Below are 27,774 nucleotides of genomic sequence, written 5' to 3'. Positions count from 1 at the left end.
CCCACTAGGGGCGGTTTTGAGCATTACAGTCTAATGCCAAAAGTTGATTTCCAATAAAGGTGTATATGATAATTGTATATGTTTTAATAATCTTTCCTTATTACAATTATGTCCATGATTCAGGCCAACTTAACATCCTTATTACACTTTGGCTGTTTGAATACTCTTGATATGTTTGGGTGACCCTTTTAGTTTATTTCTCCTTTGTAGCTGTCTTGTGTTGTTTTTTGGAGAATTGTGTTAACGAGCCAGCAACACTGATGGTGGTGAAGGTGGTATTCCTTTGGAATTAGCCTGGCAGATTCAAATTACGATGCTAAATGGCAACATTTTCATTTTTTGCTGCAGATAGAGGAAGAAGGTAAATGGAAGTGCTTGTCATATGCATGGGCCACTGGAATTATATGGCAGTAAAAGAAGAAATTATGAGGCATGGTTGACCAATTTCTGTGGCAAGAAAACTCCATTTATGAATTTACAATGGCAATAACTTTAACTCAAGCAAATGCGAGACCCATTTCATTGAAAATGCTTGTTTTTATTTCAGCTGTTATTTTCTGTAAGAAATCCTTGTAGGATCTACACACATTACCCCTTGCTGAATTCAGAATTTTGTCTACTTTTCAGAAATGTTCAGCTTTCCAGGGTACAGCATTGGTTTCACACCCATTTATGTAACTAACTGGAAGGAGGCTGGAAGCACAAAAGATAGTAAAAATGGGATATGTCCCAGTAAAATGCCAAAATTGTGTTGAAAAATAGGGTTTTCTGATTTTCGTCTACCTGTTCCTGAAAGCTGGGAAGATGGTGATTTTAGCACGGCAAACCCTTTGATGATGCCATTTTCGGGGAAAAACTACAAGCCTTCTTCTGCAGCCCTTTTTTCCAATTTTTTTAGAAAACTGAACTTTTCACTGTATTTTGGTTAATTTCTTGATCTCCTTCAGGGGATCCCACAAAGTCTGGGTACTCCTAGGATGTTGGAAAAAGGATGCAAATTTGGCGTGGGTAGCTTATGTGGACAAAATGTTCTGAGGGCCTAAGGGCACCCTGCCCCAAATAGCCAAAAAAAAAGGCCTGACAATTGAGAATAAAATGCCTGGCGAACACGTTAATAAAATAAGTTGTATTTATTACAAAAAAACATTTGTTTAAATGGATTATCAACGTCAAAACGTGATCATTGGAGTGTTGTTAAGCATTGTAAACACGGTAAACCACTAGACTTCATTGGTAAAATATTTTTTTATACAAGTTTATAGGCCTTCTCTTAGAAAAAGGCCTGCCAAAAATTCCTGATTCTTTTCGTTAGCCACCACACAAAGTGCGACTAAGTTCAAGAAAAGGAGAGACACATTATCGTAACGTACAGACAATAAACAATGTTTATATTTGCAAGTGTTACGATTTAGCTTCTGTGAATATTAGTGCGAGAATTGTCCGGTGAGTACACCAGCAGCTGGAGAGATAAGTTCGTATTTTTTTTGCAGAGAATCATTAAATGAAGGTCTACTTAACGAGAAGTTTTTAATGGTATGTCGTTAAGGGAGGGGCGTGAATATATTTACAAAGCATTCTGGGTAGGAGGGTGTCCGTTCAGAATCTGTCGCCTTGATTGCTGACAAACACTATTCAAAGACCGTCCCTTAAGCCAAAAAACCCACAGACATAGCCATTTTACCAGTTTTTGTCTTGCAGCAGTCATACGTTGTCCACTTCGGGCGCGGAGTCTGACTGGAGTAGAGTCTCTAGTACCATGTATGTACATTGTAATGCTACCTGGCTGACGTGCCGTGATTAGGGACATCTAGTGACAACCTGGGGTACTGCACCCTGGTGTATTATAAAAATGCGGCGCGAAAAAGTATAAATATGGGCCAAAATACTGCGGGCCATATTTATACTTTTTGACGCACAGCCGGCTAACGCCATTCCAAAGCGCCATGTGGGCGCCTTGCGCCTTATTTAAGGAATTACTTTAGCCAACACTGCGTACTTGTCTGATTAAAAAAAAATGACGCACACCAGGCAGTGCCGGCATAGGGAAAAATGGGGGTTGAGCATCAAAAAATGGTTCAAGTCAGGTCTGAGGCAAAAATCAGGCCTCAAACCGGACTTACGCCATTTTTTTTTTTACGCACAATCCCAATTGACAGGACTCCTGTCTTAGCAAAGACAAGAGTCATGCCCCCTTGCCCAATGGCCATGCCCAGGAGACTTCTGTCCCCTGGGCATGGTCATTGGGCATAGTAGCATGTAGGGGGGCCCAAATTAGGCCCCCCTATGCCACTTTAAAAAAGTACAAAAAAATACTTACCTGAACTTACCTTTACTTACCTGGGATGGGTCCCCCCATCCATGGGTGTCCTCCAGGGGTGGGCGAGGGTGGCAGGGGGTGTTCCTGGAGGCAAGGGAGGGCACCTCTGGACTCCTTCCGAGCCCACAGATCCCTTAACGCCTGCCCTGACCCAGGCGTTAAAAAACGGCGCACAACAGGCTGTGCGCCGTTTTTTAAGGCACACCCCCTCCTGTGCGTCAAAATGACGCTGGGGTATAAATAAGACGCACAGTCCTTAAAGTAATTTTTTGGGGGGTAACGCCTACCTTGCATATCATTAAAGCAAGGCAGTTTCCCGCTCCAAAAAAATGACGCACACAGTGGAATTTTGAGGTCCGCGGGGTCGGGCATCAGTGTTTAAATATGGGGCAAGGTTTGCGCCAAATGTGCGTGAACATTTTGGATGCGCATTCGGCGCAAACAGAGTATAAATATGCCCCTCCACACCCTCGAGTGACCGCCTACCCATGTATTTTTTCCCTCAGACCGTGTCTGGCCCTTTGAGGGAAAAATTGATACATTTTGGGCCATATTTATACTTTTTAACGCAAAACTGCGCCGCCGCAGTTTTGCGTAAAATTTTTTATCGTCTGCTAACGCCATTTCGTAGCACCGTATTTATACTTTGACGCACGGCAGCACAATCAACAGATGGGAGTCATAATTTTTGACGCACACTGCGGCGTCAAGTCGTAAAGGAAAATGACGTTAACGCGGCGGAAATGACTGTGGGTCGATTTACGACACCACAACCCGGATATGCGCTGTTTTTTGACGCAATAGCGTTAAAAAAAAACACGAACACTGCAAGTGCACCAGAGGAGAGCCAAAATGGATCCCAGATGCCACTACAGACCCCAGGAAGATGATCGCAGACCAGGAACCAGCCAGGATGATCCATACAAGAACCAGGACATTTATAGAAAGAAAAGAAAGTGTTGCTTCAGTGCAAAGGAGCAGGAAATCCTGGTTAAAGAGGTGACGGAACACCAGCACCAACTGTTTATCACCTCAAAGTTGCCAATCAGTAGGAGAGAGGCCATATGGCAACAAATTGTTGACAAGATTAACAGTGTGGCTGAAGTACGCAGGACAGTCACTGAGTGTAAGAAACGCTGGCATGACTGCAAACGCAGGACAAAGGAAAAGATGGCCAGGAACAGGAAGGCAGCACTGCAGACTGGAGGTTGGAGTCCAGCACACCAGGAGGCCCTGGACCACATGGAGGAGATGGTCGCAGCCGTCATCCCTGAGGAGATCGTCACAGGGATTCAAGGACAGGACAGCGCAGACTACCACGAGACAACGCACATGCAGGGTAAGTTGCATGGGGAATTAAAATACAATAATGTTGACTGTAAGCAGGGGGGTAAATACCTACTACACATTGCATGTAAGTCATCATATACATGGAGTGGCATGGGTAAAGGGGTACTGCAGGGGGGCATGGCCTTCACAAACATAAGCTGGGGCACAACATTACACTACATCAACAACAGTCCCATGGGGGCATGCTGTCATGTCAACAATGGAGCAAAGGGAATGCCTCGACAGGAGGGAAGGCCACTACGTCAAACTTACATCCTGGCACTAGTCAGCCAACAAATCTCCTACAGTAACTAGGGCCCTATTAGCAATCCTCTGGCCAAAACGACAACTGCAATGTAACGGCAACAACAGTTGCCACTACCACCTCTGATCTGTGTGCAGCTCTAGTAGCCAATGGCAGTAACCTCCCCATGGAACATACATACCTAAATTAGGGGGTGAGAATGACATCTGAAACAATCTCCTGAAACAAGACAAAGGCCCCAGTACACGCAAATGTCAATGCCTATAGGTGTCACAAACATCAGCCAATGTAAACAACAATAGGAGTGACACAGCACTAAGGACACACCCATGCTGTATACGTCAGGGTCCATCACGTGCCTGGCAAACAAGGCAACATCACAAATGTCATACTGCTCAGACAACAGCATTGAGGAGGGGACACATGTAACTAGTCACTGAAATACACCTGCACAGTCAGAGGACAAAATAGGACACTGATACGACTATCAGGGCAATCCAATATAACACACATTACCCAACATCAGCAGTACACATTACCAATGCCAACATCCATATTGTGTCATAACATTGCTATGCATAGGATATGCTACATGTCAAATACATTTAAGTGGATCAGAGATTGGGGCAGGTCCAGATTGTTAAGTGTGCTGCCAGTGCCATCAGAACACCCACAGCCAGTGAAAGGTTTCACCATGAGAATGGATGTAGATGGAGGGTTGAGTAGGACAAGGAGGTGGCACTTCACTATTTGGCCAAAACCAACACCTAGAAGAGATGATGCTAATAACTTAATAACATACATGTGACATGCAGGTGGGCCATAGGCCTGGGAGAATGCCCATCTGAAGGACTGGAACAATGAACACGAAACTAGATCACAATGTGAATTCATCACAAGGCAGGCATGTCACATCGCTAATGCCACAACAAAGACACACTAATTGTACCCTGTTTCATTGCAGAGGAAGATGGATCTCCTGCGGATATGCCTGTCCCAGAGTACCCTGATGAAATGGATGACGAGCTGATAAACATTCCCCAGGAGACTATCTTCCAAAAGGACCTTGAAACCCTCTAGACCCCACCTCAAGTCACAAGGAGGAGCACAGAACAAGCAGCCATTGCAGAGGATCCACCCACCACCCCAATTGTAAAACCTGCCAGCTCCAATACAGCTGAGGACTCAGACGGCACAGGCACCAGCTTTGAGAGAACTGTAGTTGGGGTACAGCGGGAGCTGGCCAAGGAGGTGGTGGTGGGGATGCAAACTGTGGCAGCCAGCCTAGAGGGGGTGCGTTTGTGCATGATGTCATCTGCAGATCAGGCAGCAGCTATGCGAGCCCTAACATCTATCTTGCAGGAACAGCAAAAGACCCAGAAGGAAATCAGCACAGCTTTAATACAGTTGACCCAACACCTACAACAGCATTCCTGTCAACGCGTGCACAAATGCAACATTGAACCCCTCAGGGCCGACCTGGCTGCCTCCCATCATGATGTGGCTGCTATTCTCAAGAACCAGCAGATCCTCCTTGCTGCAGTACTGCCCTTAAGACCTTCACAGGGAGCAGCATGTCTGACTTCACGTCTTCTAACACTGACGTGTGTGTTGCCCCTTCACAACCACCACCACCAAGAACAGAGGAGGCAACACACACATCAGAAGAAGAAGACATGGAACAGATCACCTTCACACGGAAAAACTATTACCAAGGTCCTGCGCTTTGTAACATTCCAGTCTTGCAACAACTCTACTTAATGACTGTTCTGCTTACCACTGTATATCTTGTCAGCCTGCCCAGTGATTGTCTCTCTCCTACTCATTGGCAAATCCTGTCCCTCTGCACTGTCTGAAACATCACCCCAGCATATCAAAAGCATTTCCGTAACCCCTTGTGTAGGATCACAATGTAAGATGTCACTCTAATGGACTCACAATCATGGACAATGTACAGATAGCACTACAGCACTTTTCAATAAATAGCACTTACACAACAGATCTGTCTCTGGGTAATGTGACATATCAACTGTGCAGTAGATAACTGAAATGTGCCTACTGTCAAATTACGTAGCTTGTCAATACAACTGTCCTGATATTATGTAGTCAGATAAATCTGCACAGTGCCCATGATTGCATCATACTCTGCCCATCCTGAGGGACATATCTGATGAAGTGAGAAACCATACACCATCATGCTGTGTTGGACAGAATAATGCTTCCTCAAGGGATATCTAAGTCATCAAATAGTGGCCGCAAAATGTTGTCACCATGCAATACTAACACATATAACAGTGCACACTAATCTAAGCAAACACTACAAAAACTGCATGAATGAAGGTGTCTGAGTTTACATACAAATAGGTAATCATGCTGAACTGTGTCACAAATGACGTTTGTGAGTCATGAAGACAAGAATACTAGAGTGCCTACGGGAACTCATCTTATAAGGGTGTCCTTGATCATCACACTGCAGTCAGACCTAAAACTGTTCTCCCAATACCAAGTCTGGAAGCACTGTTTGTGACATAGAAAATATACTTATCAACAGAAACTCATTGTCATCCATATTAACTGTGATTGGTGGTTTGCAAAGGAGGGTGGAAACTTTGCAAGGTAGCTCTGGGGTAGCTGTCAATCTTACAGCTCAGTTGGGATTTGTATGTACCATAGGACACAAATGTAATAGTACAAAATTCATGTACACTGATTCCAAGCCCAGGATCAAGTACCATTTAACACATCCTGTTAAGGGTTAACCAAATATTTATTAAATGCTAATCACAGAAGAGGAAACTGAGGGAAAAATCTTACCTACCCTGACTACTCATTACCCACAACTGTCCCTAAATAACCTAAGCTACACTTACTTATCACATGTAACGAAACGTTCTAAACATCCTCCCCCACCCCCCTTACGAGACACGACACATGGAGGACAACACATACTAACCTAAACACATACTATACTATCCTAAACTTATATATATTTTTTTCTATTTTTTTATTATTTATTATTTTTTTAATTTATTTGTTTTTATTAAACACACAACAACCCCAACATAGACCCCCACCCACACATGTAATAAGAAAAAATAGAAACAATCAGGACCCCCACCCACTAACACTAACTAAACTAACAGCCTATACTAACCTAACACCAAGCCCCCTAAGCCCACTAAGTATAAGAACAAGGAAAGAGGAGGGAGGAGAGGGAATCATGTCCATATCAAAAACAGTCTAGAGGTTGGCCCTGCGGAGGGTCCTCTTGATCGACTTCACATGCCGGTTAATGTGGCGCATATCCCGGCTCAGGTGGCTTAACTTGCACAGCACACGGTCCATCTTCCGTTCCATGTTGTGGAAGGCTGCAGGGTCAACAGATGGAGCTGGGGAAGTCTGGGTACCGGTGGAGGAGGTCTGTGTGTGTGTGGAGCCAAGGCCAGTGGGCTGTCCTGCACCTGTAGCAATGCTGGGGCCTGGAAGTCCGCCAGATGTAGGCACAAGAGTCCCAGCTGTGGGTGGGGCCACCAGGCTTGAAGTGGTGGTTGTGTTGGTGGTGGCTGTAGTGGGCAAAGTAGGGCCACCCTGTGGCAAAGCCCTCCATGCCCCGGAGGCCCGTTCATGGCGGTAATGACGGGCCATCTTCCTGAACCCCAACTCCACCAGCAGGATGTGCTTGTATCTCATGGCCTGCCGCTGGAATTCACGGATCTGGTCTGGAGTCATGTTTGCAGCTGTGAAGACAAATGCAAATATTCTACATTAGTACCTGCATTGTGTGAAATGGCACAAGAAGTTAATCAGACAATACATATACTGTACTTGTAACAGCTCATATCACAATACAGATCATTGAATGTCCCTGAGGAAGTACATGGCAGGCCAGCCTACAAAGGTCACATCACACATAGCACATCCATAACATACAAGATGGGTAACAACTGGCTTTGACTTGCCATCTGAGTTCTGCCAGTTATCAGCTAACAATCATGCTGAATATCCTCCGCCAAGACCTGGGCTACAAATGTCAGTGTACGGAATGCAAAACTAAAGGAACGTGGTCTGCAAGTTGTAACAGGACTTGCCTGTATAGTACCAAGTGCCAAACCTAAGTGTGTTTACTAGGTTCCAACCAAACAGTCACGTATTCACATGTATGTGTAACATGCTGGTAGCATAAGTACTAGGTACCCCATTCACAAACCCATGCCTGTGTTTGAGGGTGGGGGGTGGATAAACAACTATCAATTTCTAACAACATGTACACTGAGGAGTGTATAGAAAACTCCACACATGTTTGGCTCTACACACACACCACAGGTAAGGTCTGTCAACAATTAGGAGTCAGCAAACCCTAGACCAATCATAGGGCCACACATGTCAGAAAATGCAGAACTTGGTACACAACATATACTTCCAGTAAGGTCTGACTTACATCAGACACAGAGTTGCAAGAACACCCATGATCATGATTAGCATGCAGACCTAGGCCATTGCACTCAAGTTCCACATACTTGTAGCACTACATGTGGAAGTACGTGCTGCTAGGAGGTTCTAACTACAGTTTAATAAGTACCTTGGTAAATAGGGAAGCAGAAGTCTATTGGAAAGCAATTTGCTGTACCAATCTTGGAGAATGTGGGTCTGACAGGCTGACTAAATCTGAGCTGACTTCCAGTGCGATTCTTGTTGATACAAGTGTCATCCACATGACTCACACCAGTACTCACTGTGGTGCCTACAGGAATGGCCTACAATCCCTAGATAATATCATAGGATACGCATTGGCCAACTCAAAACATTTGAGAAACTGAAATCCCACTCATGGAACAAGACAAATGATTGCCCAACGCATCACACCTTGCTATGCGTTCAACACACACAAGTCCATAACCAGCAAACACAACACATAACAGACATATCAACACTTACTGGAGTGGTCGGGGTACTCAAAAGTAGCCACCTCTCCCACAGTGTAGGGTGCCGGTCCACCTATAAGGCATGGAAGGAAGAAATGTGCTCAAAATCTGTGCACAGACCAACAATTTCATTAACATATACAATGTATAGGCTGAATAAGGAAATGGCAGCCATTCAGACATGATGATACTGCATCTGATATATCACGGCCAACTTGTACATAGCATGGGTCTCCTGTGACAGTTACACACATATCTGCACACATGCATTGGCCCTAACTATCATGTGGTGGCAAACATGCCCCGTCATTAGTGACCTGAAAAAAATATGGAGTGGAATCATCTCATCATGTGCATCCAAGAGAGACATTCAAAGCCTGGTTACTTGAGGACTGCATTACCAGTCAAACATGTTATGTGGCCATGACACATTTATGACACATAGGTACAATGGACCGGGGGGCAGGGACTTTTGTAAGCCCTCATGTTGTTACAGTTTATTCATTTGATGTGGCCCAGCTATGGTGATTTGCACCAACCATGGAGATGAGAACCCATGTGCATACCTTTGGACTGCCATCCCTAATCGGATTTTGGCACAAGTAACTACAACAAACATTCTAAGATGTTAGTTGAGGGCACCTTACACCTTTTCACGATGTTTCCAAATCCAAATCTGACATGTATCCAAAAAGATAAAGGACCACAATAATCCCTAACATTCATAGTACTTCCGTGAACGCTTTCCTTCCACACTCAGCAGACTCACATGAGACATATGTCTGAGCCACTTTGCTATAATCAATTGACGTGAAGCCAGCACTCATTTTCTGCATCATGTAGTGATTCTAAAGTCAGTCTAGCTATTGGGTCAACAAAGTTAGCCAATATGTTGGTACATCTTTACTTCTCTGGCAAAAGTGCCCTATATAGACATGATTGGCTCCTATTTTGTTTGGTTGTCTGACATAAAGGCTGCACCAATTTACTTCACGGAAAAGTATCCTGTAAGTTTGCTGAGCACGTGATACCTGACAGCTAGCAATTGTGATCCTTCCCATAGTGCATCAATTATACCTGTATGCTTCCCCAGCATTACACACAGTCAGCAAGTTAGCTGGCAGACATAGTACAAATCATCTGATGTCCCTACAGAGCATTTTGCCACCAATCACGATTCCCAGGTGGTCCAAGAGATCCTGCTCCCTGGTGATGGGGTCAGCCCACCGGTGCTTCAGCTGGTGGTCACTCCCCTGGCTGGCATACACACGCTGCAGGTGATGCAGCACCTTTCCCCTCCGGATTCTGCGCGCCTCTGTGTGATACCCCTGTATCACCCTGCCCCCTGCCTCGATCATCAGTGGCAAGAAATGCCACACAAACCATATGAAGCCCCCAACTCCTCTTCACCCTTCCTGCCAAGACGTGGCCTACCAGCCGTTGTGGAAATGTGAAAGAGAATAGGGGTTAAAGAAACAGAAAGGTGAAAAGGGGGAAAGTAAGGGTACAAATACAGAAGAAAAGTAAACTTAACCACTAAATGAGCCCAACTATCCCCAAACTACCACTACCCACAGCAGACTCCCACAAACAACAAAAACACTAGATAAATGGACAAATGTGCACAAAACACAGTAGGACAGTATACACCAATAATATTTATTTCATAAATTGACAATAGAGACAGCACACAGGACAAAAAAGCACAAAATCTAAGGACACCACTCTCTACACAGCCACACAGTCTAGAAGAATCATAGACTACAAAGTGAAAGTGAAAGTACAGCCACTGTACATGATCTGTAAACAGGATATCCTATTACATCACTTCCTGTATAAAATGGCCACCCTTTTTCACGTTATGCGTCATTTTTTGTACACCAATACTGTATTTGCGTCATTTTTTTTGACGTACAGGAGTAAAAATTTGCCCGCATCCAAATTATAGTACATGGCCTGTACAATGACCTGGATGCGGCCTAATGGTCACTCCTGTGCGTAAAAAAGATGACGCAAATACAGTATTGGTGGACAAAAAATTACGCATAATGCTAGGAATGTCAAAATTTCAGTGCATGAACTGGTTTTGGGCATTTTTTCTGTTTTTATGTTATGTTACATTTGGGACACATCAGAGATAGGCTGATGGCACCCACTATGGTGTTGATGGTGTATGTTCACATGTGTGACATCATACTGCAGCGGACCATGATCCGCTACTTCCTTCACAGTATCTTTACGGTTGCTGACGCACTAGATGGCCATATGTATGGCCTACATATATGTATTGCACAAATTGGGCATGTTTGGCATAAGGAGAGGATAGCAATGTGACTCACATATGTACAATACCTAAATGCCTTTGGCTCAATGTGTGTGCTTTGGCAACTAATGTATTTGTTGACCAAGTGTGTGTGTATCACATGATACATTATTGCACATATGCTTGTATGAATGTGACGTCCATGTGTCCAATCCTTAGATGCAAGTCATTGTGGAAATGAGAGAGGACATGTGTTAGTCATACATGTAGCAACATCTGTAATGTGGACTTCCAAGATTTAGGGTAACGTAGACACCACATGTGACAAAGCATGCACCAGATAGATGGCAGACGCTTGTTCATGTCAATGGTCCACATTTTCAACATCCTATGTCCTAGAATTTTGGTAACAGCTTCCGAGGCACTAGTTGGTGAATCCCACAGTGAGTCATACACATGCATTGAGGAAGTGGGTACCATGTTGTTTGCCCAGACAGACAAAGGTGAATCACAAATGAATGATGACACCACAGTTGAGGTCATAGAAGTGAGCCACAACTCTCAAGTGGCTGTGGTGGACCAGCAAGCGAGGCAGCACGTGTCCACATATTTCCAGTGATCAATTGCACATAGGTGTCTTGTTCATCTGTGTGGTCCAATAATGATCCTGTATATTTTTTGGGGTGTAATTTGTCACAGTTTGGTCCAGGACTCATCATGAGTCAGTGGCAGCTATTCCTGTATCTACTGAGTATCCTTTGTTGATCAATGTGAGTAAAGTGGATGTGGACATGAGAACCTACATGGGGATGGTCCCACCCTGTCACTAAAGATGTGTAATGAGACAGTCAACAGGACAACCTTGATGTGCTGAGTGAGATAATGCCTCAGGTGTCATGTTCCGGCAGGTGTCATTACAACATTTGTACACAGGTTAGCCTCTGCAATTCCCACTGCATCTGGGAACATCATAGCCTCTGTGCTGATTATTCTTGCAGCTATTCACCACACACGGCCCATCAATATGTTGGGAGCACTGTGATTCTGTGTGTGAACTGTCAGGGTCCTGACATGTGTGGATTTTTTCATGGACATTATCAGAGGTTGCTAGTTCTGCTGAAGGCCCCGTACCCAATCCCTGCATACGGCCCTGGGACACTGTCACACTTTGTCATTCATGCATAAATGAGACCCAGACAAGGGATGGGCCATGAATTTTGCTTTTCACAGAGGATTTAACTCATATGGTACAGTTAAAAGGTGGATGATGCTATACGATGTATTTGGGTATGCATTGAAGAAGCCCATGCCCAAATACCCCCTGATGAATGAGAGGTTTGCTAACGGAAGTGTGGTACATATCTAGACACAGGGATACTTCAGCGTGACGCACAGGCAGAGGCCAGTCAGGCTGACAGAATGCAGGGTGAATCAGGATCCAGCAATTTGACAAGTTACATAATCAGTGGTCTGACTAAGACTGTTTGGAGGACGAACTAGAGAGCTGACATGTCAAACTGTGAATGTCCTGTGTTTTTGAAGGTGACAAATGAATCCAAGGGCTGTGTTACACGGCTTAATTAGTATTAATGCTTAACGGTGTATTTGACAAAATGGCAACTCCTATGCTGTTCCAGGCATCAGCAGGGGCAGTGCTTCTTGAAATGGGTGGTGTGAATGGAGGTGACAACAGGTGTGGGCTGCATCTGTTTCTCACAAGTCCTGTGGGTGAGATTTGCATTCTAATGGCCAACAGACATTTTCACACAGGAAGCAATCTACAGGTGCTAACCGGGCTTAGAAACTAGAAGCCAGTGTATTAATTGACCTGACGTCCATGCAGTCAGATGTTCTATGACAATGGCATACCATAGGAAAGGGTGTAGCACACTGGACTGCTATTGACAGGCTGTATGTGTAGAGGAGGGAATATCAGGGTACACATCTTAGTATTCCAGGGACCTCTTCAGACAGGTGGGTTGTGACCAGGTGCATGGGTGTGTCAGGAGTTAGCAAATGGGCTGACATGTACATGGAATGTCATGTGCGCAATGCTGCTCATATGTGTGGCACTTGTGCTGTCTATGTACAGCTTCTATGGAACTCTAGTCACAGATAGTCCTTGCAAATATTGGATGCAGTTGGACTTACTGCTGTCAAGGGTCTGGTCAGACGTTCCTGTTACTGATGCAAAAGCACATCGACTGCTTCATGTATGAGGCTTGTTTTGCCTTATTGAGTGATGGTGTCTTAGTTGTGTGCCATATGCTGCGTTGGACCTTGATTTCAACATGTATGTGTGAAATAGGTGTGGTCCTCTGCTGTTGGCCTTCAAAGGAGAAATGTACATGATATATGTCATTTACAGTATGTGTGTATGTGACCATTGTATGTTATGCATCACATTAGCTCTGGGATTTTCAGTGTCCTAATCAGTATATCAGCAATGTTCCATGAGGCAACACTCTTATTCTGATAGTTAGAGATGAAGGTGTGCAAAAATGATTAGCCAGACCATGATATGGTGATTATTATAGGTGTTTATTTAAATTAGTTCATTAAAGTGGTGATGGTGATTATATTTAAAAGAAATTGTTCACAATATGTTGCTGCTTGCGTATTCCAGCGGCCGTGTTCTCTAGTTCCCCCTCATGTTGCAGGCCAGCATCCTCCTCTTCCTCCTCTTCAGGCATGTGTGGCTCTGGTTCCAGGAGGGGAATGTTCCTTTTGATGTAATGTTGTGCAATATTGCACATGTTAGGATGATCTTACAGACCATCTCCGGGGAATATAGGAGGCTACCACCAGTGATGTTGAGCCACCGGAACCTTGACTTGAGGGTGCAGAAGGTCCTTTCGACTATGGTGCGTGTCCTCCTATGTGCTTCGTTGTAGGCACGCTCTGCTGCAGTACTCGGGTTGCCAATAGGTGTCATTATCCATGGCTGGATGCCATACCCCTGATCAGCTGCAAGAGAAAATGAATGGTATCATGTTGATGTAGCTAGCCCCATTGAAATGACCTTTCATGGCAGTAGTTGTCTTGTGTTGTCTGTGACTCTTTTGTGTTATTATGTCGCATCCTAGGCTTGTAGGATGTCCCATCTGCATCGTGTTGTTTCCTTGGCTGAACGAGTGTTTGGCTGCTGACCGTTTGTCAGCAGTATATTTTTGGGATTTGCAGTACAGTGTGCCCTGCATAGCATTGTGACTTGTGATACAGGTGCCCGTGTGTCTTCACTGGGGGTGAGATGATAGTTCCATACACAGAATCATTTTGACAGTGTTGTTAACACGTTCATATCAATGTAGCCTGGACATCCCATACCTTTAGACTTATGCAATGGATGAATGTAAACGTCATTGGGACACTTACAATTTGCAAGGTGACATTTAGGCAACCCACTCTACACGTTGTGATCTTTGACATCTTAACATTAGGCTGTACAGTAATTTCAGATGTGTGACAGGTTCAATGGTGACCTATGAAACATGGCTAGCGGTGTCACAACCTCAGTGTGTTCCTGTCGACATGTTGCTGTTGTGGTGAATGTGTTGTGTGTCCTAGAGGGTTGCTGTGCAGTGTGTATATAAGTAGGTTTTTGTACTTACCAACAAGTAGTCCATTGCCATACCGTCCATCCTGGAACTGTTCATTGATGGTGCAGTGACGGAAGATGTATGAGTCATGGACACTCCCAGGATATTTTGCCACGATGTTGGTGATCAATCCTTGGTGATCGACAATGGCCTGCACATTGATGGAATGTGTGTGCTTCCTGTTGCGGTAGAGGTGTCCAGTTGCAGCAGGTGGCACAAGGCGTACATGTGTGCAGTCGATTGCACCAAGGACGTGTGGGAAGCCACTAATGAGGTAGAACCCCTGTTTTGTTTCCTGCTGCTTCTGCAGTGTGTTAGGGAAGCAGATGTGGCGGGGTGTAAGTCCAATTATGGCATCCAGTACTTTGGGCAAAAAGGCAGAGAATGATGGTTGTGATATTCCGGCAACCAGGGCACCAGTTGTTTGAAAAGAGCCACTTGCAAGCATGTGAAGTACGGCAAGCTGCTTGGTTTCTGTTGAGATGGTGCGGGGTGTCAGCAAAGTGGGTGCCACCTGCGGTTCAATGTTTCGCAGCAGCTGCTGAATGGCCTGCCAGTTCAACCTGTACCTCTGGATGATGTTGTGTTCCCTGAGGCCATGAAGGGTTGTTCTGGGGTGGAATATCCTCTCCTGCCTTGCCTTCTGCGCTGCCTTTGGGGTCCCTACTGGTGTTGTTGTAGTTGCTGTTGTAGCTGCTGGGCTCTGCGTCTGCGTGCACGCTGGATAAGAATCACCTCCATGTCTCCCTTTTGCTGCTCTGCTGCTCTGCTGTTGCTTCTGTGTGTTCTGATTAAATACAGGTGTGTTTGCCCCATTTTAACGCCGCCCTGACCCAGGCATTAAATTTTGACGCAAATCGGGCTGTGCGTCATTTTCCGGGTCCACCTCCCGGCCACGCGTCATCTTTGCCCAAAAGCATAAATCCGACTCACGGCCGTTTAAGTCATTTTTTGGACGGGAACGCCTACCTTGCATATCATTAACGCAAGGCGCATTGCAGCATCCAAAAAAATGATGCACACTGCAGAATTTTGTAGCCCGCGGGCATCAAAGTTTAAATACGGGGCAACGTTTGCGCTGAATGTGCGTCAAAAATTTTCATCGCAGACGGAGTATAAATATGCCCCCTAGTTTTTAAAAATGTGCAGGTTTGGTAGATTTCCCTAGGTGCCGGGTGAGTTAGAGGCCAAAATCTACAACTAGGCACTTAGCAAAAAACATGTCAGATTTCATTGTAAAAATGTGATGTGTCCATGTTGTGTTTGCTGTCGCAAGCATTAGTTTGGAGGAACAGGGAGTAGCAAAACAAGAAATGTGGGAATAATGTGATTTATTAGCTAAATTTGAAGTTTGCTGAGGATTCTGGGTAAGAAAACACTGGGGGATCCATGCAAGTCACACCTCCCTGGACTCCCTCGGGTGTCTAGTTTTCAGAAATGTTTGGGTATGGTAGGTTTCCCTATATGGCGGCTGAGCCCAGGACCAAAAACGCAGGTGCCCCTCGCTGCAAAAACTGTTTTGTATTTGATCATTTTGATGTGTCCACGTGGTGTTTTGGGGGCATTTCCTTCCGCAGGCAGTAGGCCTACCCACGCAAGTGAGGTACCATTTTTATTGGGTGACTTGGGGGAATGCTGGGTGGAAGGAAATTTGTGGCTCCTCTCATATTCCAGAATTTTCTGTCACCAAAATGTAAGGAAAAAGTGTTTTTTAGCCATGTTTTTAGGTTTGCACAGGATTCTGGGTAACAGAACCTGGGGAGAGCCCCGCAAGTCACCCCATCTTGGATTCCCCTAGGTGTCTAATTTTCAAAAATGCACAGGTTTGTTAGGTTTCCTTGGGCTGAGCTAAAGACCAAAATCCACTCCACAGCTAGGCACTTTGCAAAAAACATCTCTGTTTTCTTTGGGAAAATGTGATGTGTCCACGTTGTGTTTCGGGGCATTTCCTGTCGCGGACACTAGGCCTACCCACACAAGTGAGGTACCATTTTTATCGGGAGACTTGGGGAAAAGGTGGGTGAAAGGAAATGTCTGTCTCCTCTCAGATTCCAGAACTTTCTGTCACTGAAATGTGAGGAAAAAGTGTTTTATTGGCCAAATTGTGAGGTTTGCAAAGGATTCTGGGTAACAGAACCAGATGAGAGCCCCACAAGTTCTGGATTCCCCTAGGTGTCTAGTTTTAAAAAATGCACAGGTTTGGTAGGTTTCCTTACGTGCTGGCTGAGCTAGAGGTCAAAATCCACAGCTAGGCACTTTGCAAAAAACAGGTCTGTTTTCTTTGGGAAAATGTGATGTGTCCATATTGCATTTCCTGTCGTGAGCATTCGGAATACCCTCGCAAGTGAGGTACCATTTTTATTGGAAGACCTGGGGGAACACAGAGTAGCAAAACAAGTGTTATTGCCCCTTGTCTTTCTCTACATTGTTTCCTTCCAAATATAAGACAGTGTGTAAAAAAGAAGGCTATTTGAGAAATGCTCTGTAATTCACATGCTAGTATGGGCACCCCGGAATTCAGAGATGTGCAAATAATCACTGCTTCTCAACACCTTATCTTGTGCCCATTTTGGAAATACAAAGGTTTTCTTGATACCTTTTAGAAATGGGGTCTTTGGTTGACAGTCAGGTTACCCCCTGTTCAAGCAAGGACCCTCACTCTAGTCAGGAAAAAAGAGTCTTTAAATAGTTTTAAACACACACTAGCGTTGCTAGAGTGAAAATGTAGCTGGTGCGCGTCAAAAATAACCCTGCACGGGCGGGTGTGCGTCAAAAATAACTCCGCACAGCGGTACATGAGTAGAAAATCCAGCCGCAAGATGATCTGAAAATCCCGCAGTGCAGGTTGTGATCTCCCAGCCTCCGTCAGCGATGCTGTGCATCGTTTCTCCTGTACGTGAATCGATTCTTCGTTCAAGTTTCCTGCGAGCGTCGTTTCTCAGCTGCAGAGCCGGCGTGCATTATTTTTTCAACCGCAGATCGGAATCACGTTGAATTTACAGTTAAAACTGCACACACAGACACTGCAGTGGCAGGTCTGAGACATGATTACAGAGCTACTTATGTGGGTGGCACAACCAGTGCTGCAGGCCCACTAGTAGCATTTGATTTACAGGCCCTGGCACCTCTAGTGCATCTTACTAGGGACTTACTAGTAAATCAAATATGCTAATCATGGATAAACCAATCAACATTACAGTTTACACAGAGAGCATATGCACTTTAGCACTGGTTAGCAGTGGTGAAGGGCTCAGAGTTCAAAAGCCAACGGCAACAGGTAAACACGACCCCCTACCAGCCTTAAGCTAGGGGAGAACAATCAATACTTTGATGTACTTCCCTGATTGGGGCGATAGAACAAGGACCCTGGCCCACAACAGCAGGGGCATGTTCCAGTTCTACGCCTTCCTGACTCCAGTTGGATCCCTCTGTCCATACTCACAGGGCCCACTAAGCTAACCCATAGGGAACCCTTCTCCACATCTGCAGATACCATCTGTGCAACACCTAACTTTACCTTGCTTACAGATGCATCCCAAAGGGCAGATAATACCACCAGGGCCAACACAGTGGTGTTGCCCACTCCACCCCTGGGGTTTGACTCTCGTCCCCCTCCCAGGGGCAACTCTGTCAACCAGGACAGCAAGCCACACGGACCCCTGACAACTGTCAGGGATGAGAGCCCGACCTCAGGCCTCTCCAACCACTGTGACTGTGGAGAGAGGGGGCAGTAGCCCCAGGTGCCTGGCACCCTTTGACCACTCTCTCTTCCACCAGGTCAGGGATGACAACCTGACCCTGGTCCTCCCCTCTGGGGCTCAGTACCCTCCCTCCAGGAACGGCACCCACAGAGACAAATTGTCAGGGTGCTTGTAGAAGCAGTCCTATACAATTCTTCCACCAGTGCACGGCTGTTAACCTGCAACTGGTCCTCCAACCTGGGGTCTGTACCTTCAGGTTGGACCATGGCCAGGGGTGAGGCTTCCCTCCCCCTGCCCTCTCTTCTGGGGTCCTGCACCACCCAACTAGGAGTGCCCCCCCCAGAACACAACATGGTAGGGGCACTGTTAGCAGTAGCCCCTTCCTCCAGGTCAGGGGGCTGTACCCTTAGATTGCTCTGGGGCTATGGGTGAGTCTCTCTCTCCCCTGCCCCTACTCTCAGGGATCTGCACCCCTTCCTCAGGGAGAGTACCCCTTGAAATCATACCGGGGGGGGTGATTGGGCAAACCGCCCACCCCTTCAGGTCAGGGTTTACCCCCTTCACCGGATCCTCCAGTCCAGGGTCTGTACCCACAGACTGGACCACTGCCTGACACCCCAGGACTTCCTGGGGGGCATACCTACCCCCGCCAGGTCAGTGTTTACCCTCTGAACCTGGTCATCCAACCCAGAGTCACCACCCTGCAGTTGAACCACTGCCTGGCGCACCAGGACTTCCTTGGGAACACACTTACCCCCATCAGGTCAGGGTTTACCCCCTGAACCTGATCATTCAACCCAGAGTCACCACCCTGCGGTTGAACCAGTGCCTGGCACACCAGGACTTCGAGGGGGGCACACTTACCCCCCTCAAGGGACACACTGTCCCCAAGGGCCACACAAGAGTCTGGCTGGCACAGGTCTCCTGACCTCTGCCCATCTGACAGAGTCTGGATTCAACCCAACCCAGAAATGGTCTCACCAAAGTCATTCCTGGGGGGCTCTGCTCTCAGAGCTGACCCCTGACCCTCCAGGTTCTCAACTGGGGTCTGCAACCCCCTCTCAACCCTCTGTGTGGACTTCTGCACCCTCTCACTAGGAGTGGTACTGCCAGACACCAGACTGGTGGGACGTTGGCTACAGCCGACCCCCAAGTTCTCCTGACACTGTGGGATCTCCCTCAACAGATGGCCCTATGGTACAGGCTAGGCTCCCCTCCTGGTGTTCCCTCATGGAACCCTCCAGGACCTGGAACCGGATCTCGGGCACCTTGGGCCTCAGCCCATCCCCATTCCCTCTCCTCTGAGACTGGACATGGGGTCCCTCACCCATCCCACTACACTGGGACCTACCTGGGACCCTACAATCCTTCCCTACCTCACCTGGTTGGGAACTACCTAGACCACTCCTCTCAGGAGCACCCCCAAATGCCTCTTCAGACTCTCTGGTACTCACCCAGAAGTCTGCCTCCATTGTAAGCTCCCTGGGGTCAGAGAACTCACACTCCACCTGGTGTTGGCGTAGCTCTGGAAAATAAGGACTTGACATATGGTCTCCAGCAATTGCATCACTCAGCCCCTCACATGAATTAACCAAAGTACCCTTCACAGTGACTCTACTTTGAAAAAGCACCCCACATCACCCTCCTGAGACTGGTGAGACAGTACCTGACTGTCCCTGACACTCAACCCACACTCTTCTGGGATGTCTTCACACTCCATAACCAGGACATCTACCTGGGGGGAACCCCTCTCCCTGTCACTCTCACCTAGAGTCAGTAGAGTGTCCCTCCCATCAGTAGGAATATGACTCCCCATGCCAGTTCTCCAATCCACCTCAGGGACCCTGTGCATCACTGGAGCTACCTCATACCCCTGAACTTTCTGGTGTATGTTAACTCCCTCCTTCAAGTAGGGCACCACATCTCTGGGCATGTGCACTTCTTCAGCAGTACTGGATACAAGATATTTGCTGCCACCATCTGAACTGGACTCAGCCCTCATGGCTTCCAGTTTCAGCTTTTCACAGCTCAGCTCTTGAGCTGCAATCCTTTCTTTTTCCAGGGCTAAGGCTCTCTTCTCCTCAGCCCTCTCAAGCTCTGCTTCTAGCTCTTCCAGACTCCGGATTCAAGCTAGGAGCCAATCATCTCTTTCTGTTCCCTCCTCAGGGCAACTGCCCTCCTCCTCAGAGTAGTCCTCCTCCTCTGAGTAGTTCTCCTCGCCAGACTCATTTGGTGGTGTTGCCTGACAATGTTTCAACTCATACTGAAACAGGGCTGACTCAAGATCCTCCCTTCTGGATTTCTTGTTCACAGCCAGTCCCCTTTCCATGCAGAATGCTTTAAGCTGCCACTTTTTATAGATAAATAGGTGCGAGAAATTGACTTCCATTCTGCAAAGGCTTCACAACCAAAAACCAGAGTCCAAAAATATTAGCAATATTTCCAGGAGGACATCAGAGAACAAAAAGCAGAATCACAAGACAAGTAGTATGTGCTCACGTAGTGGTCTGAACTCAAAACAGTAGTGTACACTTAATCACTGTATGTCAAGTACAAATACAAGGCCAAATCTCAACCGCTGATCGCCAATGTTAGAAATGGGGTCTTTAGTTGACAGTCAGGTTACCCCCAAGCAAGGACCCTCACTCTAGTCAGGGTAAAAGAGAATCACCCTCAGCTAACCCCTGCTTACCCCCTTGGTAGCTTGGCAGAGCAGTAGGCTTAACTTCAGAGTGCTGGGTGTAAAGTATTTGTACCAACACACACAGTAACTTAATGAAAACACTACAAAATGACACACCGCCTGTTTAGAAAAATAGGAAATATTTATCTAAACAAAACAAGACCAAAATGACAAAACTCCACCATACACAAGTCAAGTTATCAATAAAAATGTAAAAAGAGTCTTTAACCGGTTCTGTGCCTTGGACGAGATGATCTCGTCCAAGGCTACAGTTCCCCTGTGCCTTGGATGAGATCATCTCGTCCAAGGCACAGGGGAACTTGGGGGCGCGCTAGTGCGCCCCCCCGTGCACCCCCCTTCCCCCTCAGGCGGGGATGGACGGGGAAGACCTTCCCCTTCCACCCCCGCCCCCCCCCACGGCAATCCGAAGACGTCAGCGCGCGCACAGCGCGCTGACGTCATCTAGTGTTGCTGGCGCGCTGGAAGCCATTTGCTTCCAGCGCGTCTTCGGAGCAGGAGCTCAAAGGTGAGTCCTCTCCGTTTTTGGGGGGCGGGGTGGTTGAGAAAACAGACACGGTGGGAAAGGAAAGGGTTTTTCCTTTCCCCCTGTGTCTGTTTTCTCAAGATTGCCCGCGATCGTGGAGCAGGAATCTCCACTAGCCACCAGGGATTTTCTTTTTGCCTAAATTTGGGGGCGACCCTTTGGGCAAGGGTCGCCCCCCCGGGGGCAATTTTTATTTGTATTTCGCCCCCCCTGGGGGCAGATCTGCCGATTTTTCGGCGGATCTGCCCCCAGGGGGGGCGAAAACCACTAGACACCAGGGATATCTTTTTTATGTTTGTTTTTGGGGGCGACCCCTTGGGCAAGGGTCGCCCCCCCGGGGGCAATTTTTATTTGTATTTCGCCCCCCCCGGGGGCAGATCCGCTGTTTTTTCGGCGGATCTGCCCCCGGGGGGGGGGGCGAAAACCACTAGACACCAGGGATATCTTTGTTTGTGTGTTTTTGGGGGCGACCCCTTGGGCAAGGGTCGCCCCCCCCGGGACAATTTTTATTTGTATTTCGCCCCCCCCCCCTGGGGGCAGATCCGCCGATTTTTCGGCGGATCTGCCCCCGGGGGGGGGGGGGTGAAAACCACTAGACACCAGGGATATCTTTGTTTATGTGTGTTTTTGGGGGCGACCCCTTGGGCAAGGGTCGCCCCCCCCCGGGGGCAATTTTTATTTGTATTTCGCCCCCCCTGGGGGCAGATCCGCCATTTTTTTGGCGGATCTGCCCCCAGGGGGGGCGAAAACCACTAGACACCAGGGATATCTTTGTTTATGTGTGTTTTTGGGGGCGACCCCTTGGGCAAGGGTCGCCCCCCCCGGGGGCAATTTTTATTTGTATTTCGCCCTCCCCTGGGGGCAGATCCGCTGATTTTTCGGCTGATCTGACCCGGGGGGGGCGAAAACCACTAGAAACCAGGGATTTTGTTTTTATTGTTTATTTTGGGGGCAACTCCTGTGGCAAGGGTCGCTCCCCTGGGGAGCTTTTTTTTTCTGTTTCGCCCCCCCCCCCCGATGGCAGACCAGCCATTTTTTGGACGATCTGGCCCCAGGGGGGGGGGGGTGGAAGCACACTAGGTGCCAGGGATTGTGTTTGGTGTTTGTTTGGGGGCACCCCTTGGGCAACGGTCGCCCCCCCTAAGGTGGGGAAAATTTGTATTGCCCATCTCTGCCCGTAATTTTGTAGGGCCATCTGCCCCCAAGGAGGGCAGAGACCACCAATACGGCAGGGATTTTTTTATTTTGTGTTGTGCTGGGGGTGCCCCCTTGGGGAAGGGTCGCCCCCTGAAAGGGGGCACAGAGGTGTTGCCCATTTCTGCCCCCCTTGGGGTCAGATTGGCCAATTCTTTTACGCCCATCTACCCCGAGGGGGGCAGGATCCACTTAGGTACCAGGGACAACTTCTAAGTTCTTGGTGGTGGGGTGTTTGTCAACTGGCAAAGTATTTGTATTTGTGATTATAACAATTTATTTCTTCTTTTTCTTCTAGTTCAACGCTTTTGCTTCCTTTGCTGTGGATCTTTGCGGTTTTGGCAGTAGTTGTCCTGTGGTTTGCATAGTTGCATGTTTTAGGTAAGTGAACGCAATTTACTCCAAAAGAGTATTGTTGACATGTTTGTAGGTGGTGTACTAAGTGCAGCATTGTGTGTTTGACATTGTCCTTAGATTTGAGCACAGTGGTGTTTGTGTTGTCATATGTCTAAATTGCTTTTTTCTTTTTTCTTTTTAGTGGGATAACATTGGTGATTGCTGTCTGTGCAGAGTAGTTGCTTGGTGAGTAGCTATTTCAGGCAACTGTGTGGTATAGTTTTTTGTAGTACATAACTCTTTGTGATAAAGCTACACTTTGTTTATTACTTATTTTAGTGCTAGTTGTTGTTGGCAATCCATTTGTTGTTAGGATCATGGCTAGCCGCAAAGTGACCGCTCAGCAGGTTGTTCGCATGCTCTTTGAGTCGTCTTCAGACCATGATTACGACACTGACTCTGCATCTGAGGCAGAGGAGGAAGCAGGAGATTCTGGAAGTGAGTTTTCTGTACGAGAGTATTCTTCTGATGAGGAAGCTACTCTCAGTGCAGATGAAGGGCCTGTGTTAGAGGAGGACATTGATGTGCCAAGAGTGCAGCAGCCTGGGGCTGCAGGGTTTCCTATTGGAAGACCTGACACCTGGATTGCCCCAAACATGGAGCAGCCACAGTTACCTGCATTTACTGGTCTCCCAGGGTGTAGAGTTAATACGGAAAACTTTCTGCCTGTCCATTTCTTTCACTTGTTTATGGACGATGTATTTTTGGAAGAGATTGTGGAGCAGACAAATGTGTATGCAGAGCAATATTTGCGGGACAACGCTGCCAGACTTAAGCCTCAGTCTAGAGCTACTCATTGGGTTCCCACATATCTGGAAGAGATGAAAAGGTTTTTAGGTTTGTCTTTTTTGATGGGGTTGATCAGGAAGCCGTCACTGGCTTCTTATTGGTCTACTAGTCCCTTGATGGCAACTGCTATATTTCCTGCAACTATGACATGTAATCGGTATTTGCTTCTTCTTCGTATGCTGCATTTTGTAGACAATGCTTTAGCCTTGCCACGAGATCACCCTGATTGTGACTGCCTTTTTAAGATTAGGCCTGTCCTTGGTCATTTTGTGGATCGGTTTTCAGAGGTCTATGTCCCAGGCAAAGAGATAAGTGTGGACGAGTCTTTGGTCCTTTTCAAGGGGCGTTTAGTTTTTAAGCAGTACATTCCTAGTAAGAGGGCACGGTATGGGATTAAATTGTATCTGCTGTCAGAAAGCAGTACAGGATATGTGTATAATTTCCGGGTCTACACTGGTAGGGATTCCAGTATTGACCCTCCTGGTTGTCCGGCCACTTTTGGAGTTTGCGAAAAAATTGTGTGGGAACTTGCTAGACGGCTGTTTAACAAAGGTCACCATTTGTACGTAGATAATTTCTACACTGGAGTGCAGTTGTTCAAGGAGTTGTTTAGGGTGGACACTGTTGCTTGTGGCACAATCCGTTCTAACCGGAAAGGCTATCCAAGGGAGCTTGTCTGTAAAAAACTTGAGAGGGGACAGTGCAGTGCCTTGCGGAATAATGAGCTGCTAGCTCTGAAATTTTCAGACAGGAGGGATGTGTACATGCTATCGACCATCCATGATGAGAGTACTTCCCCTGTGGCTGTTTGGGGTCAGGTTGCGGGAGTGCGCAAACCTGCGTGCATTTTGGACTACAATAGGCACATGGGTGGTGTTGATAGAGTAGATCAGAGGTTAGAACCTTACACTGCTCTTCGTAAGTCATATGTGTGGTATAAAAAGTTGGCCCTACATTTATTTCATTTGGCAACTTTTAATGCCTTTATTGTATACAAGGATTGTTCACCCGAGTCAAGGATGACATTTGTTAAATTTCAGGAGTCGGTGATAGAAAGCCTTATTGTGGTGGAACCGACAAGAGTTCCTAGAGTAGAAGTGGTGGAGGATGTGGCTAGATTGAAAGATCGGCACTTTCCAGATCACATTCCTCCCACTCCCAAAAAAGACATGCCCACAAAGAAATGTAGAGTATGTGCCCGGAGATTAATCCGGAGGGAGAGCCGGATGTACTGCCCCGAATGCCCTTCAAAGCCTGGGCTGTGTGTTCCCGGCTGTTACAGAAGTTACCATACCCCAAAAAAAATCTGGGAAATACCTTGAGCGTAAGCTGTCTGTTTTATATTTTCATATGTTTCACGGTTGGCATCTGTTGTGTATTTAGTTAGAGCTTTTGTGTTTGTAGTTTTGTGCTTATTTTATAATTAGTAGTTTCTTTGTTTATAAATAAAAAAAAGTGATTGCGGTGTGCGTGGGGTGGCGCTTGGCTGGCGGTGTGCGTGGGGTGGCGCTTGGCTGGCGGTGTGCGTGGGGTGGCGCTTAGCTGGCAGTGTGCGTGGGGTGGCGCTTGGCTGGCGGTGCCAGCCGAACGGCAGTCCACACTCCCATCAGCTGGTGTGATTCTTGTATCAGGCATGTGGGCGTATGTAAGTGATGGGCCCTTGAGTGGCGCGGTTTGTCGATGTGAGTGTTGTAATGTGCTGGGCCCGTGGCTGGCGGTGTGAATGGTCTTGTGCGTGTCATGTATGAAAGGTGTGTGAATGGCCTGTAAAGTGGTTGGTGCCTTGTCGCGGCTTTACAGCTCACGAGCTGTGAGTCATTGGTTCACTTTTTTGCCTTTCAGTTATTAGCAGTGCATTTCAGTTTTGTGAAATCTCTTGTTAATAAAATTTGATCCACTGAACCATCACTCACCCTCGTGCCAAATCCAACCAGTATGTGTTGTAAAAAAAGACAAAACCTGTTCCGCTGTAATCAGGCGTGGCAGCACACCTGTGACACGCTAGGTGCCTCGGGTGGGACCTCGATGATGAAGCATGCCACCAACTTGGTTGGTGGGTGAGGGGTCTTCTTCACATAACCTAAGTGTGTTTCTTTTCACAATTTTAGTGTTTGGCACATCACAGACGTATGTGCACACATCAAAGTGATATATTCCAAAAATGCCTGTGTTTGGGGGGGAGGGCCCACCTATGTTTTTGGTCCAGGGTGCGGCTGTCATGTAGGGAAACCTACAAAACCCAGAAACTTTTTAAAAATAGGCACCCCAAGGAGTCCAGGGAGGTGTGGCTTGCGTGGCTACCCCAACTATCCCTTCTATCCCTTCAGGTTTTGGGCCTTATTCTGTTGCAGGCACCTGGCCCACCCACACAAGTGAGGTATCATTTTTATCGGGAGACTTGGGGGAACGCTGGGTGGAAGGAAATTTGTGGCTCCTCTCAGATTCCAGAACTTTCTGCCACAGAAATGTGAGGAACATGTGTTTTTTTAGCCACATTTTGAGGTTTGAAAAGGATTCTGGGTAACAGAACCTGGTCCGAGCCCCGCAAGTCACCCCTCCTTGGATTCCCCTAGGTCTCTAGTTTTCAGAAATGCACAGGTTTGGTAGGTTTCCCTAGGTGCCGGCTGAGCTAGAGGCCAAAATCTACAGGTAGGCACTTCGCAAAAAACACCTCTGTTTTCTCCCAAAATTTTGGATGTGTCCACGTTGCGCTTTGGGGTGTTTCCTGTCGCAGGCGCTAGGCCTACCCACGCAAGTGAGGTATCATTTTTATCGGGAGACTTGGGGGAACGTTGAGTGGAAGGAGATTTGTAGCTCCTCTCAGATTCCAGAACTTTCTGCCACAGAAATGTGAGGGACATGTGTTTTTTTAGCCAAATTTTGAGGTTTGCAAAGGATTCTGGGTAACAGAACCTGGTCCGAGCCCCGCAAGTCACCCCTCCTTGGATTCTCCTAGGTCTCTAGTTTTCAGAAATGCACAGGTTTGGTAGGTTTCCCTAGGTGCCGGCTGAGCTACAGGCCAAAATCTACAGGTAGGCACTTCGCAAAAAACACCTCTGTTTTTTCCCAAAATTTAGGATGTGTCCACGTTGCGCTTTGGGGTGTTTCCTGTCGCCGGCGCTAGGCCTACCCACGCAAGTGAGGTATCATTTTTATCGGGAGACTTGGGGGAACGCTGGGTGGAAGGAGATTTGTAGCTCCTCTCAGATTCCAGAACTTTCTGCCACAGAAATGTGAGGAACATGTGTTTTTTTAGCCAAATTTTGAGGTTTGCAAAGGATTCTGGGTAACAGAACCTGGTCCGAGCCCCGCAAGTCACCCCTCCTTCGATTCCCCTAGGTCTCTAGTTTTCAGAAATGCACAGGTTTGGTAGGTTTCCCTAGGTGTCGGCTGAGCTACAGGCCAAAATCTACAGGTAGGCACTTCGCAAAAAACACCTCTGTTTTTTTCCAAAATTTAGGATGTGTCCACGTTGCGCTTTGGGGTGTTTCCTGTCGCCGGCGCTAGGCCTACCCACGCAAGTGAGGTATCATTTTTATCGGGAGACTTGGGGGAACGCTGGGTGGAAGGAAATTTGTAGCTCCTCTCAGATTCCAGAACTTTCTGCCACAGAAATGTGAGGGACATGTGTTTTTTTAGCCAAATTTTGAGGTTTGCAAAGGATTCTGGGTAACAGAAGCTGGTCCGAGCCCCGCAAGTCACCCCTCCTTGGATTCCCCTAGGTCTCTAGTTTTCAGAAATGCACAGGTTTGGTAGGTTTCCCTAGGTGCCG

The sequence above is a fragment of the Pleurodeles waltl genome, chromosome 4_2 (assembly GCF_031143425.1).
Source record: "Pleurodeles waltl isolate 20211129_DDA chromosome 4_2, aPleWal1.hap1.20221129, whole genome shotgun sequence".
In the NCBI taxonomy this organism is placed as follows: domain Eukaryota; kingdom Metazoa; phylum Chordata; class Amphibia; order Caudata; family Salamandridae; genus Pleurodeles; species Pleurodeles waltl.
This window is presented reverse-complemented; position numbering follows the sequence as displayed.